This window comes from Balaenoptera acutorostrata, chromosome 21, assembly GCF_949987535.1.
Source record: "Balaenoptera acutorostrata chromosome 21, mBalAcu1.1, whole genome shotgun sequence".
Taxonomy (NCBI): Eukaryota; Metazoa; Chordata; class Mammalia; order Artiodactyla; family Balaenopteridae; genus Balaenoptera; species Balaenoptera acutorostrata.
The window spans coordinates 21568738-21584270 of NC_080084.1; the positions used below are offsets into that span (position 1 = coordinate 21568738).

Below are 15533 nucleotides of genomic sequence, written 5' to 3' on the forward strand. Positions count from 1 at the left end.
TTAGCAAACACACAATCAATGTTAGTTATTATTCCTAAAATAATAGGCCTATTCATTTAGAATTGCTTGTTTGTAATCATGTTCATAAACTTGACCTTGAAGATTAACACAAAGGTAAAAATTCATGGGCTACTGAAAAATATAAAGTGGTACTTATTATTAAAGTGGACTAAAAATAGTGAAAAGAAAATATCTCTTTAAAATCTCTTCTGGTAGATATGGCTAAGCACTTTAACCCTGTCCTGTACACGGTTCCTACTTGAGTTGTTGTCACCATCTTCATCTACTAAATTCTCTTGGTTTCTGGGCACCTACTTAACTTTAATGAGTATTTTATGCTGTGCGTGTGAAATATATAGTCCATGTACCTAGGACTATTTCTGTCTACTAGTTTTTCTTGTTTCCAAAAACAGAAAAGAGGAATGCCTACAGCTAAAACAAAACATTCTCTCTCTGTCAGCTCCTTCTGCTATTTCAGCATTCCAAATTATATATTCGCATAATTTGGATTTTCCAACTCTTAGTTTTCAAAAAACCAAGAAGTCAAAACTAAAATACATTGCTTTTTATAGCAGAAAATAACTTCCATTGCTCAAAGCTAATTTAGAATAAAATCCAGTCAACCCAAAAAACATATACATATATATATGTATGCATACATGTATATATGTATGTATACATGTACATGTATGTATATATGTATGTATGCATGTACATGTGTGTATATGTATATATACATGTATATGTATGTATATGTATATGTGTATGTATGTAAATTTGGCTGCAGATCCCTTGTCACTCATATTCCCACACAAACATCTTTTTAATTTTTTTAATGTAATATTTTCCTTTAAGAAGTGGGAATAAAGCTTTAGTCTTGTTGAAAAGCCTTGCTCAGTCCTGTGCTTAGCATAGTACCTGGGATCTGGTGAATAACCAGTACAAGTCTGTTGAAAGAATAAGTGGGTGAATCTATGAATAAATGAATAAATAAACAAAGTAAGGCATATCAAGCCTGAAAAGCAAATATAGTCTTTGCCTGACTTTTACTTTACTCCTTAACATATTTCCTAAACTGTGTCTCTGCCTTCCAATATTAAAATTAATAAATACAATCGCTCACATACTTGAGAGTTTCCTAGTAAAACACACATCCCAACAACCAAAGTGCTTCAGCCTCAATGAAATGAATTTGCCTTCTGTGATAGTAAATGCTGACAGTAGCTAACATATATTCCTCATATATATCATGCATATAAAATGCTTAGTACAGTATACACATATACATATGCTCTATACATATAGCTTCTCTTTATATGCTGGACACGAGGCTAAGCATTTCTTATACATAATCTCATTAATATCCTCAACAATCCTATGAGGTAGTAGATACTAATATATTTCCCAGTTTATATCTGAGGCTTAAAGAAGTTAAGTAATTCCCTTAAAATCAAATAGCCATTAAGTATCAAACCAGGAGTCAGACCCACATTTGCCTAATTCCTGAGTCAATCTCTTAACTGCTGTAATGAATTCACTACCATGATACAAGAACACTGGGAAGTGGACAGAGGTGACTTCTAATTCCTAGAAGAGGTACTAGTAACAGGCTATGGTTTGGTGAGAAATTAAGGCTTCTGAGCAGACTGGAGAGAGGTTGTGGTCAACTAGGCATGGGGGATAGATGGAATATTAGACAGAAAACTGGGCGGAGGGAAGGCTGAGGTACTGGCCTCTATCTAGGGTCATATAATTTATCATCCAAACCAGGACACTTTTGAAAGTGAAAGAGGGCTCCTGCATAGTTACACCAGGATAGCACCACGAATTGGACTATCCTGGTAAACTAGGACAACAGTCACCTCCCCCATGTCCCTCTCTTACTAACTTTTTATCTTTTATTCCTTCTTTCTTCTTTCTTCTCTTCTTTCCCCTCTCCTTTCTCTTCCTCTTTGTTCTCCCCATGTCTCTCACCAACTCGTTCCATGCAGCTTAAGTGGCAATAATTTGCCATGATTATCAGGAATTGGTATGCTCACTAAATCCCTCATATTTGAACTTATTTAGACAAATGCTACAAAGCAACATTTTCTTTGCTACTATATTAGTTGTGGCTGCATAACAAATTTACCCCAAAATGAAGTGGTCTAAGAAAACATTTATTATCTCACACAATTTCTGAGAGTCAGGAATTCAGGAGCAGCTTAGCTGGGTGATTCTGGCTCAGGGTCCCTCATGATGACCAATCAAGCTGACAGCTAGGACTGTAGTCATCTGAAGACATGGCCGGAACTGAGGGATCGACTTCCAAGCAAGCTGACTCACGTGGCTCTTGGCTGGAGGACTCTGTTCCTTGCCACCTGGGCCAACCCACAGGGGTGCTCATGACACGACAGCTCACTTCCCCCAGAACAAATGATCCAAGATAGAGGAGAGAGGCACAGTGCACCATTTTATGACCTAGTTTCTAAAGTTCCCCTCTCTCAGTTCTGCTATATTCTATTTATTAAAAATTAGTCATTAAATCCAACCACACTCACAAGACGAGGAATTGGACTCTGCCTCTTGAAGGGAGGAATATCAAAGAATTTGAGGAGACATTTAAAACCACCACAGTCCATCCTCTGGCCACAAATTATTTACATTCTTCCCACCTGCAAAATATACTCACCACTCCCAAGGTCCACAAGGTCTAATGCATTAGCTCAAACTCCAGAATCTAAATCAGTTCCTGGTATGGATGAAGCTCCTTGGGTATAGTCCTTAAGTACAGGTCCCTGAGTACAGTTCCTTTCAACCTGAAAATGTGTGAACGAACAAGACAAGTTACCTGCTCCCCCTGCCACACACACACACACACACACACACACACACACACACACACACACACACAAAACCAATATACAATATATTGTACAATGGTGGAACAGAGATAGCATAGCCATTATAGGCATTCTTCTTTAAAAGGCAGGAAACTGGAGGAATGAAGGAGTCAATAGTTGATAGCATTTCTGGAAGTATGTTAAAATGCTGGAAGATCTTGATAAAGATTTAGTATTACTCCTGCCTGGGAATAATTCTCCATGGCTCTTAGATCTATTCTCTGGGCTCTTGGTTCTGCCACCTTAGTCATCCTTCCTTTTCCATAAAAGATAGCACGTGTTTGCAGCTGTGTGATTTCCTTAGTCATTTCCCACTTGTAGAAGTCTGGAATCCCAAAGGCCTCTTTTTATTATTTACTGTCTCTGTCCCTGGTAGTCCGAGCTGGCTCTATTTCTATGAAGATAATTCTCTTTAAAACTTTGTGGCTCTCCTATGTATCTTACTGGGGTTCTCTCCATTAGACAAATGCCACACTAACAGATCTCTTTGAGATCAGACCTTCTCTACGTTGGATATCTGCTGAGACGCAGAAGACTTGCCCAGAGCTAGACTATCCACTTCCAAGAAGACTCACTCTCATGGCTGTTGACTGGAGGTTTGTGTCCCTTGCTACAGGGCCCTTCCATAGGGCTGCTCGTGACATAGCAGAGCGAGTGATCTGAAAGAGAGAGGAGAAAGTCACAGTGTCTTTTTTACCTAGTTTTTTTTTTTTTTTAATAAATTTATTTATTTTTGGCTGTGTTGGGTCTTTGTTGCTGCGCGTGGGCTTTCTCTAGTTGCGGCGAGCAGGGGCTACTCTTCGTTGTGGTGCGTGGGCTTCCCATTGCAGTGGCTTCTCGTTGCAGAGTACAGGCTCTGGGTGCATGGGCTTCAGTAGTTGTGGCATGCGGGCTCACGCTGGCTCTAGAGCCCAGGCTCAGTAGTTGTGGCACACAGGCTTAGTTGCTCTGCGGCATGTGGGATCTTCCTGTACCAGGGCTCGAACCAATGTCCCCTGCCTTGGCAGGCAAATTCTTAACCACTGCATCACCAGGGAAGTCCCTTTACCTAGTTTTTGAAGTTATCCACCATCAATCCTGCTTTATTCTATTCATTAGACGTAAGTCACTAAGTCCAGTCCACACTCAAGGGGAGGAGAATTAACCTCCACTTCTTGAAATGAGGAGTTATCAAAGAATTTGTAGACATTTTTAAAAAATCACTACAGCTGCATAACTTTTTCAAACTTTAACTCTTTAATTTTATCTCTGGGACTGTATCCAAAGAAAACAATAAAATATAAGGGAATGCTATGTGAACCAAGCTATTTACATTATGTTATACCAATGAAAAATTAAAAAACACAACTAAATATCCAGCAATAGAGGAATGGTTTGATGAATTACAGTACTTCTACAGAACAGAATATTGTACAACTATTTAAAGTTATTCTGAAACCTGTATAGTAACATGAAAAACATCTGTGATGAAATCTTTATGAGAGAATAGAAAATTGTACATTGAAAAAATATGCACAAAAAGAGACCAGATAGAAACATACCAAAATAACAATGGTGAAATCATGGGAGGTTTATTTTTCTCTGTTTTCAAATTTTCTGTTATGTAGCTGTTTCCAAATTTTTTTTAATGAATTGTTCTGTAATGTATAATTCTGTTATGATTTTTTTATTTTAAAAGAGATAATTAAAGATAATACTGACTTTATAAATAAGGATTCAGTAGGCATTTATGTATTTTTTTTCCTATGTAGCAAAAAATAGACTGTGCTCAGATTTATAGATAGACTTGTGAGGTGTTATATTACTGACAGAAGAGGTAGGGAAGAGGTGACACACTCAAAAGTGGTAATTCATTGAGAAGAATTTAATTAAAGGAGACAGAGTATGGTTGAACACCCTAGGGAGTTAGGTACTCACCCTGCTTTGGCTTGAAGAGGCAAAGGGAAAGAGTGTCTGTAGCTCACAGAAGCTGTGATCTTCAGTGATCAGCCTCAGGGAGGTGAAACAAACAACCCTATGTTATTCTCTGACTCTCTAGATCACTTGTCCACCTCCCACTGATTGAACCAACCAGAATCCAGAGTGGAAAGAGTCTTCCAATAAAAGGTGAGCCTCCCATAACACAAAGAAGGGTAGAAAATGGATCTGGAAGAGCAAATGGAAATATTTAGCACATGGGGATTATTTAAAAATAGCTGGGTGGTGCTCTGATGAGAAGATTCCAAAGCTCTTACATACAATTTATACCTTTATACTAAAAATGTATATCAACAATGTTTGAGGAATATACATTTTGGCATCAAACTGTTTACATAAAGATGTCCAGATATCACACGAGTTATGGACATTTACACTTTTAGACACAAACACACTGCCTGCATTTTAGATCATGGCAATTCAAACTGATTCTTGCATCTGTTCATACATATCTTATGCCAGGTTTTATATTAGTATAGACAGATGTACACAAACCAGAAGGACATTTTCAATGATACACCAGTGACCCTCCTGATAAATTTATTCCCATTCAAGGAAGAGATGTAGAAGTGGACATTTCCTTTAGCTGGACCATGAATTTCACCAAGGCAAGCCCCTTATTGGGTTGGGTTTAATTCGGTTTGGTTTTTGCTTACCATGCAACCATCACCTATCATAAATGTTAACAGGAAGTCAACAAAATTTATTCAATGGATGAATGAATGGATTTATTAAAGACTTTATCTTTTAAAGCCACTAGTGATATTTAAGGAGACTCAATAGATCCATGATTTTTTAATTTTATAAATATATTGGAAACTTTAGCTGTTTTCTAATGATTATAGTTATAACTGACCTTTCTATAGAAAAAATTAATTAGTACTTTTAGCCAAACTAGATATTTTATTCCAGTGTTGGAGGCAGTATAAGTCATTGCAGTGCTCTCTACTTAACAAATAATGGAACACTGATGCTTTTAACGTTAAAGTCACTGGAATTTGCATTCAAGTATGTATATTCATATTCCGGCTAGTTAAAGAGTAGTTATAAATTTCTATAGGTAACTATCTTTACCACTGTAGAAGTTTCATTATCACATCGTGTATAAAGTCCAATTTACCTCTTACATCCATTCAAAATATTTTAAACATGCATAATTTCTGCATTATTATTAAATTAACATACTTTCCAACAATTCACAAGGTAACTATTCCAAGCTGTCAAATCTTTTCCACTTCTTGGGAATTAAAACTGTTATTGTTACTATTTTATGGAGTTCAAGGGAAAGCTTAAAAGAATGAAAATTTATTACCCAAACCCATTATTTGGTTTAAAGCATAAAATCCAAAACCTCTAATCATTTGGATTTTGAACCTTCAACCACTATATAGAGTGTCTGAAAAACAAAAAACCCATGTTGTCTCATATTCCAGATATAAAGGTTACTGATATTCCACTGCCAATCTAGCATTTCATAGCATGACCCATTATCAAAAAGACTGAAATATAAGCAAATGGAGAAAGGTTTTAGAAACCAGTGAAACAGTCCAAAGAAATTCAGAATCCACAGTGTCCAAGTATCACTTGAAAATAATTGTAGACTCAAAGACTCTGAGGTATAAGACATAGCTTACACTGAATACATTCTAGCTGATGGAAGAATCCCTGATAATCAAAAAATTTTTTTCTACTACAAATCTGAAGCCAACATACTTTTTCATTAAATGTCATCATTAAATATTTATTCTGCATTTTCCCTGCTCTTTTTAAAGGCCTGAGAAAACCCTGGTAAGATTTTTTTCTTTCCCTTCTACAGTAACAAATTGCAATGTGAGCTTGATCTCTAAGTTACATTTAAAGTCTTTGACAACACTTGGAAATACTTATTAATATTAAACATTGTATATATTTTTTCTCTTTCATTTTTTTTTTTGCAGGACAAAAGAGTGTCTTGAACCAGAGCCAGTGTGAGTTTCTACAAACCACTGGGCAAGACATATTAATTCCACCTCCTCCCACATCTGCCATACAGAAAATCCAGCGTGACTAATCTGGCCTACAGCTTGACAGAAACAGAGCTGAATATAAGCAATTATTCTTCCGGTCCCCCAGTGATTATCTGCTCAACCAACAGAACAGAAAGTGTCCTGACGGTCACTGGATGAAGACAGACGATCCTGTGCTCAAAGGCTGGAGTTATCCCAGAATAAGGCTGTATCAAGCACTATTGGATGAAAAGCTAAACCCAAGATTTAGCTTTATGGATAGGAATTTGAGTGAAGTATTGTAATATGTTTCTCCCTGCATATCCTTTGCAAGTAATTATTTGTATATAAACCTCAGGTTGAAGAATCTATAGTGTGACCTCTTGTCCCTTTAGGATGGCTCCTGACTCTTTAGATTCTTGTCTTCAAAGGAAGAAAGCTCCTAATACTATTAACCTAAAAGTGTCTTTAACTTCCTATTACCTCTCATGTTTTTTTTTTTTTTTTTTTTTTGGTTTCTGTAAAACAGTAGAGATCTAATTAGAGAGGCAATTTTTTTGTTTCTTGCGATTATAAATATAGAGCTTGCCTCATGAATATTCAGACAAGATTAGTCAGCTCTGTCCAATGGAACCTTCTGTGATGACGGAAATGTTCTAGATTTTCACTGTCCAGTACAGTAGCCACTAGCCACATGTGGCTCTGAGCACTTGAAATGGGCTGCTGAAACTAAGGAAATGGAATTATTTTATTTTACTTTAATTAATTTTAATTTAAATTTGAAAAGCCATATGTGGCTAGTGGTACTTACTGGACAGTGCAGGTCTGGAGAGCACAATTTGAAGGCACCAAGTTGGCTCCTCTGTCCCCAAATTCCTGTATCCCTATTTCTCATAATGCCTCGGTCTCCATGACCCTTTAAGAAATGGGATGCTGGGCTTCCCCGGTGGCGCAGTGGTTGAGAATCTGCCTGCCAATGCAGGGGACACGGGTTCGAGCCCTGGTCTGGGAGGATCCCACATGCCGCGGAGCGACTAGGCCCGTGAGCCACAATTGCTGAGCCTGTGCGTCTGGAGCCTGTGCTCCGCAACAAGAGAGGCCGCGATAGTGAGAGGCCCGCGCACCGCGATGAAGAGTGGCCCCCGCTTGCCGCAACTAGAGAAAGCCCTCGCACAGAAACGAAGACCCAACACAGCCATAAATGAATAAATAAATAAATAAAATTTTAAAGAAATGGGATGCTGAATGAAATTAAAATTCTGTTCCAGTCAAAGTTCTTTGTTGCAAACACAAGTCAATGCCAGTGGACTTACACAAAAAATGTCTTTGCCAGTATGTATACACCCCACAGAATCAACCGGAAGCCTGGAGAATCGAGCTTGAGCTGACACAGAGGAAGCTGATGCCTGGCCAAGGGCCTGCCACTGAGAACAGTCTCCTAGGATGCCATTGCTGGCCTTGACATTGCTGGACGCTCGCCACCACACTGCAGGACTCTGCTGCCCTTGGTCACTCTCTGCTGGCCATTGAACTCTCCACCCCACAGTGGCCACTTCTCATCATCTTTAATTGAACTTTTGCCGTTTGTGTCACCACTTAAAGATCCTGTCAGTCCATGGAGAGGAAATATCTGCTCACCTTTCAGGTTCATAGATTCTGCTTTCTCCCCACGTAGGGGCAAGGGACAGGGGGGTCGGTGTAGGCAAAAGCACTCATTTAAATGAAAAGTTCCAATTTTATTTCTAAAGAGATTAGCCTTCGTGCAAACTGTAAAGAAGTGGAAGCAGAAACAGAGCAATCTGCATTCTTTTCAATTTTCTGAATATGGTTTTTATTCGTCATTAGCCACTAAATTATAGCATAAAATTGTATAAATATAATTATAATTAGTTATAAGTATATGTAATTGGTCATGAAGTTATAATTCATAATTTATAATGGGCTTGGTTAAACTAGTGGCTGAGTCTATCTAAATCTCTACAGAAAGATGTCAGGAGAGCTGCACCGCTTGGTGTGCGCCTGCCGCCTAGTGGCAAGATGCTATTAACACTACCACAGAGATCCCACAGGGCTTGAAAGGCAAGGTTTGAAAGTTTTTCCCACTTTACTGTTTTCCTAACGTTTTAACCCAATCCACCAGATAATCCTTAGGACTTTGAAAGTCTCTTCCATTATATTCCATTCCATTCCACGCCAGGTTGACTACAAGCTATAAATCTCTGAGAACCAAAGTGTATTTTAGCAGCACTTTGAACCACATTCCCTAAACCAAGTTCACTAAGACTGCTTTTATGTTACTTGTGTCCAGAAACGATGCGTGGATTGGGCATACTATTAAGGTCCCACAGAGAATATCTTGGCCACTATTACGAAAATGCAAATTAACACTGGAGTCCTTGATGTCATGGACTTCTGACTTCTAAAGGGATTTCCCCCCCCCCCCCGAAAGAGTGATAAGCTTAGTTTAAGAAAACAATGAAAGAGGATCTATCGGTATTTTTTTCGGACCGCTCTAAGGTGGTATGGCTGAAAAGATGAGATGAAGTTGCGATAGGCAGCATGAATGGAGGTCCAGGCTCCCCAGAGACAGGCTGGGTCCAGGGGCTCCCTGGGCTTGGTTCAGGCTATTCTTGATTCATACTATGAAAGGCAATAAGTAAACATTTTTAACCTGGATCTGGAAGTAGGAGGAAGATTTGGAGTATTAACCGGGATGGCAAGACAGATTTGAGGTTTGGGGACTGAAGAATCTGGGGACTATTTCAAAGTAGATCTTGACTGGAGAAGAGAAAGATCGTTTCCTTTGTGGGGGTCAGGGTATGATGATAGCGGTTTTGAAAAGTGAATGACTTCCATAACACTGCTGAGTGGGTGGAGCATGGAGGCAGAGGTCTGGTAAGGGCGGAGCTACTGTTCTTAGGGACTGAGTGGGCCAGGTCAGGGGGACTCGCTCTTCTTCTCAGATGCTCCCCTGCCCTGATGCTTGCCTGGCCATCCCCTTCTTCTTTGCCTTTGTGTTACCCTCTCCCTCCTTTGCAATGACTGACTCGTTTTTTCATAAACAGCTATAGCAGTTTTATCAAAATTATTACATGGAATTCATAATATGACTTACTGGGTATCTAAAATTGGTGAGTTGAACCTTCTGTACTTCTCTCTTAAGAGTAAGTCTCCAGTGAAGTTTCTTCTTAACGGTTGATGACCTTCAAATTGTTTTCTTGTTGATGCACAGCTCTAAATAAAGCCAAAAAAAAAAAAAAAAGGCTCTCTAGTCCTAAAAATTAAAGTTACCTTTCCACTCTCATCAGAGCCTAATATCTAGAGATTGGCTACTCTCCAAAGAGCTTACATTTGTGCATGCATGTTCATGCCTGTCTAATTAGAGCCTAGGCAGAGCTAAATCCTATCATCATGTGGCTTTAGAGACAATTATTCCTGAGCTAGACTTTTTTTTTTAGCTAAGAGTGATACCGTTGGAGAACTCAGTAATAGTAGCACTCTTAAAATGACTCAAAATAGGTTGCGATTATTCCACAAATATTTATTATAAATATGAACAATAACATGTTAGATACGTAATAAAAATGTAGCCTCGGGGCTTCCCTGGTGGCGCAGTGGTAGAGAATCCGCCTGCCAATGCAGGGGACACGGGTTCGAGCCCTGGTCTGGGAGGATCCCACATGCCGCGGAGCGACTAGGCCCGTGAGCCACAATTGCTGAGCCTGTGCGTCTGGAGCCTGTGCTCCGCAACAAGAGAGGCCGCGATAGTGAGAGGCCCGCGCACCGCGATGAAGAGTGGCCCCCGCTTGCCGCAACTAGAGAAAGCCCTCGCACAGAAACGAAGACCCAACACAGCCATAAATGAATAAATAAATAAATAAAATTTTAAAGAAATGGGATGCTGAATGAAATTAAAATTCTGTTCCAGTCAAAGTTCTTTGTTGCAAACACAAGTCAATGCCAGTGGACTTACACAAAAAATGTCTTTGCCAGTATGTATACACCCCACAGAATCAACCGGAAGCCTGGAGAATCGAGCTTGAGCTGACACAGAGGAAGCTGATGCCTGGCCAAGGGCCTGCCACTGAGAACAGTCTCCTAGGATGCCATTGCTGGCCTTGACATTGCTGGACGCTCGCCACCACACTGCAGGACTCTGCTGCCCTTGGTCACTCTCTGCTGGCCATTGAACTCTCCACCCCACAGTGGCCACTTCTCATCATCTTTAATTGAACTTTTGCCGTTTGTGTCACCACTTAAAGATCCTGTCAGTCCATGGAGAGGAAATATCTGCTCACCTTTCAGGTTCATAGATTCTGCTTTCTCCCCACGTAGGGGCAAGGGACAGGGGGGTCGGTGTAGGCAAAAGCACTCATTTAAATGAAAAGTTCCAATTTTATTTCTAAAGAGATTAGCCTTCGTGCAAACTGTAAAGAAGTGGAAGCAGAAACAGAGCAATCTGCATTCTTTTCAATTTTCTGAATATGGTTTTTATTCGTCATTAGCCACTAAATTATAGCATAAAATTGTATAAATATAATTATAATTAGTTATAAGTATATGTAATTGGTCATGAAGTTATAATTCATAATTTATAATGGGCTTGGTTAAACTAGTGGCTGAGTCTATCTAAATCTCTACAGAAAGATGTCAGGAGAGCTGCACCGCTTGGTGTGCGCCTGCCGCCTAGTGGCAAGATGCTATTAACACTACCACAGAGATCCCACAGGGCTTGAAAGGCAAGGTTTGAAAGTTTTTCCCACTTTACTGTTTTCCTAACGTTTTAACCCAATCCACCAGATAATCCTTAGGACTTTGAAAGTCTCTTCCATTATATTCCATTCCATTCCACGCCAGGTTGACTACAAGCTATAAATCTCTGAGAACCAAAGTGTATTTTAGCAGCACTTTGAACCACATTCCCTAAACCAAGTTCACTAAGACTGCTTTTATGTTACTTGTGTCCAGAAACGATGCGTGGATTGGGCATACTATTAAGGTCCCACAGAGAATATCTTGGCCACTATTACGAAAATGCAAATTAACACTGGAGTCCTTGATGTCATGGACTTCTGACTTCTAAAGGGATTTCCCCCCCCCCCCCCCCCCCGAAAGAGTGATAAGCTTAGTTTAAGAAAACAATGAAAGAGGATCTATCGGTATTTTTTTCGGACCGCTCTAAGGTGGTATGGCTGAAAAGATGAGATGAAGTTGCGATAGGCAGCATGAATGGAGGTCCAGGCTCCCCAGAGACAGGCTGGGTCCAGGGGCTCCCTGGGCTTGGTTCAGGCTATTCTTGATTCATACTATGAAAGGCAATAAGTAAACATTTTTAACCTGGATCTGGAAGTAGGAGGAAGATTTGGAGTATTAACCGGGATGGCAAGACAGATTTGAGGTTTGGGGACTGAAGAATCTGGGGACTATTTCAAAGTAGATCTTGACTGGAGAAGAGAAAGATCGTTTCCTTTGTGGGGGTCAGGGTATGATGATAGCGGTTTTGAAAAGTGAATGACTTCCATAACACTGCTGAGTGGGTGGAGCATGGAGGCAGAGGTCTGGTAAGGGCGGAGCTACTGTTCTTAGGGACTGAGTGGGCCAGGTCAGGGGGACTCGCTCTTCTTCTCAGATGCTCCCCTGCCCTGATGCTTGCCTGGCCATCCCCTTCTTCTTTGCCTTTGTGTTACCCTCTCCCTCCTTTGCAATGACTGACTCGTTTTTTCATAAACAGCTATAGCAGTTTTATCAAAATTATTACATGGAATTCATAATATGACTTACTGGGTATCTAAAATTGGTGAGTTGAACCTTCTGTACTTCTCTCTTAAGAGTAAGTCTCCAGTGAAGTTTCTTCTTAACGGTTGATGACCTTCAAATTGTTTTCTTGTTGATGCACAGCTCTAAATAAAGCCAAAAAAAAAAAAAAAAAGGCTCTCTAGTCCTAAAAATTAAAGTTACCTTTCCACTCTCATCAGAGCCTAATATCTAGAGATTGGCTACTCTCCAAAGAGCTTACATTTGTGCATGCATGTTCATGCCTGTCTAATTAGAGCCTAGGCAGAGCTAAATCCTATCATCATGTGGCTTTAGAGACAATTATTCCTGAGCTAGACTTTTTTTTTTAGCTAAGAGTGATACCGTTGGAGAACTCAGTAATAGTAGCACTCTTAAAATGACTCAAAATAGGTTGCGATTATTCCACAAATATTTATTATAAATATGAACAATAACATGTTAGATACGTAATAAAAATGTAGCCTCGGGGCTTCCCTGGTGGCGCAGTGGTAGAGAATCCGCCTGCCAATGCAGGGGACACAGGTTCAAGCCCTGTTCCGGGAAGATCCCACATGCCGCGGAGCAACTAAGCCCGTGCACCACAACTACTGAGCCTGTGCTCTAGAGCCCGTGCACCACAACTACTGAGCTACTGAGCCTGCACTCTAGAGCCCGCAAGCCACAACTACTGAGCCCCCATGCCGCAACTACTGAAGCCCACGCGCCTAGAGCCCGTGCTCCGCAACAAGAGAAGCCACCTCAATGAGAAGCCTGAGCACCGCAACAAAGAGAAGCCCCCGCTCGCCACAACTAGAGAAAAGCCTGCGTGCAGCAACGAAGACCCAACGCAGCCAAAAATAAAATAAAATTTTTTAAAAAAGCATCTTTAAAAAAAAAAAAAAAGTAGCGTCCTTCAAAGATGTTACACCTGCATATTCTTCCAAAAGGCTAAAAGATGTGAAAACTGTCGAATGTTCTCCATTTCTGATCTCAAGACCCTGTAAGACTGCAGAGAAGCAGCACAGGGCACTATAGCATCGAATATCTAAAGAGGCACACTCTGCGCTTTCTTCCACTGTTTCCAGTATGGGAAAATTGATCCCTTACTTTTCATTCCTTAGAATTCTTCAGTGACCTTCAACACTCATTTTCTCATTTTGTGGAGGTATCTCAGTCCTGGTACGAAGTTTTGTTTCTTGTTTTTAGAGTCTTCGGACTGGGAGCATAAATTTGATATCCATGGGAAAAGCTGAGGATTCCAAGGAAGTTATGTTCTTATATTAACCTACCCTATAGGATATCCATAAAGGGTATAAGGCGTTATACCAATATACAGTGATTCACTGGGATAGAAATGATCTCAGAAAGATAATCGCAAAGACATAAGAGCTTAAATTTCTTTATGCAAATCAGTATTTTTTTAAAAATTTATTTATTTTTGGCTGTGTTGGGTCTTCGTTTCTGTGCGAGGGCTTTCTCTAGTTGTGGCAAGCGGGGGCCACTCTTCATCGCGGTGCGCGGGCCTCTCACTATCGCGGCCTCTCTTGTTGGGAGCACAGGCTCCAGACACGCAGGCTCAGTAGTTGTGGCTCACGGGCCTAGTTGTTCCGCGGCATGTAGGATCTTCCCAGACCAGGGCTCGAACCCGTGTTCCCTGCATTGGCAGGCAGATTCTCAACCACTGTGCCACCGGGGAAGCCCCAGTACTTCTTTTTATCTGTTCATTCTACAGATGAATACAAAGTAATTTCATCCAATATGGTTGCCGTATGGTGTACACACATATATTCATTAATGTTAAAATCGTGCACATTATATATAATGATTATGCACATAATCAGAGACACTCCATTTACTGGGGTGCTTCCATGCGGAGTCAGGTGCGCTCATAATCAGAGGAAAGGAGAAAGAAAACAATCTCGGAAGCATTCGTTTCTTTTCCGTTTCAGCAACCATCAAGCCGGGCCTTCAGTCTCACTACCTTCAGGATTCTTTCGGGGTTTTTAGCAATCACTTTAGAACCAGCTGTATGCTAAGTTGAGAATTGCCACCACAAAAGAAAACACTGTAGTGAAGAACCGGCTGGGAAAAAAGCGTACACCGAGAGAAGCCCCGGCCTTGCGGGAGGCGGCGGTGGAGATAGATGGCTGCTCCTACAATCCCTAAGTGGCTTAAGAGTTCAAATTCTCAGAGCACATGATTTGTGTTTCTAACTCCGGTGGTCTCTGGATTCACAACCCAAGGTGCTTCCTCCTCACGCACAGTGCACGGCGGACTTCGGCCCCGCAGCCCCTCTTGGTGGTGCATTCCCGCGTCCCCCCAAAACGCCGCGTGCAAAGGAGGCGCCCCGGCCGCTCGCGCCAGCCTCCGGCTCTGGAGCACCAGCCCCGCCCTCGCTGCCCCCCGCCTGTTGACCGGGACCCGCAAGTTGAGGCTTCCCTTCCTAGCAGGAGGCAGGGACGTTGGCCTCGGCGCCTACGGACTTCGTCGAGGCGCATCCCCAGGGGTGGCGGCTCGCCCCCTCCGCGCGGGGCCGGTGAGGGGTCCGGTCAGTGCGCACGACTCCCGGGGCTGCCCCTCCCGGCCCTGCCCCGCGCGCGTCTCCGCGGCCCGCGTCCGCCGCCAAGGGTCCTCGCCCCCTGCCCGGCGCGTTCGCCCCAGCCTAGGGGCCAAGCCGGGGGCGGGAGGGCCAAGGTGGGCGCCTTCACTCCCCGCCTCGGGCGCCCCTGAGGTGCCCAGCGACGAGGGCGCGAGGCCCCGGGGCGCAGCGGGGACGGTTCGGAGCGCCGCAAGAGGCCGCCCGAGGGCGCAGCGCGCCGCGCCGGGCAGGCGGCCGCGGGGGGGCTGGGGCGCGGGCGGGACGCGCGGAGGCGGGGCGGAGGCTCCCGCCGCCTCCTCCTCCCCAACCTCCTCC

At 42.1% G+C, this 15533-nt stretch overlaps 1 long non-coding RNA gene across 3 annotated transcripts in view; it reads right to left on the reverse strand.

Annotated features, from left to right (window-relative positions):
* The window catches only part of LOC103012857 (uncharacterized), a 37873-nt gene extending 32959 nt beyond the window's left edge, over window positions 1–4914 (reverse strand). For 2 of the 3 annotated variants that reach the window (XR_450317.2, XR_003622584.2), the window contains exons 1-3: window positions 4800–4914; window positions 3458–3541; window positions 2672–2798 (exon numbers count right to left, since the gene is read on the reverse strand). This is a non-coding gene — a long non-coding RNA (uncharacterized LOC103012857). Of the gene's footprint in view, window positions 1–1970; window positions 2361–2671; window positions 2799–3457; window positions 3542–4799 lie in introns of those variants that run through there. The other variant, XR_003622585.2, reaches the window with a different exon arrangement.
* Between the last annotated feature and the right edge of the window lie 10619 nt (window positions 4915–15533).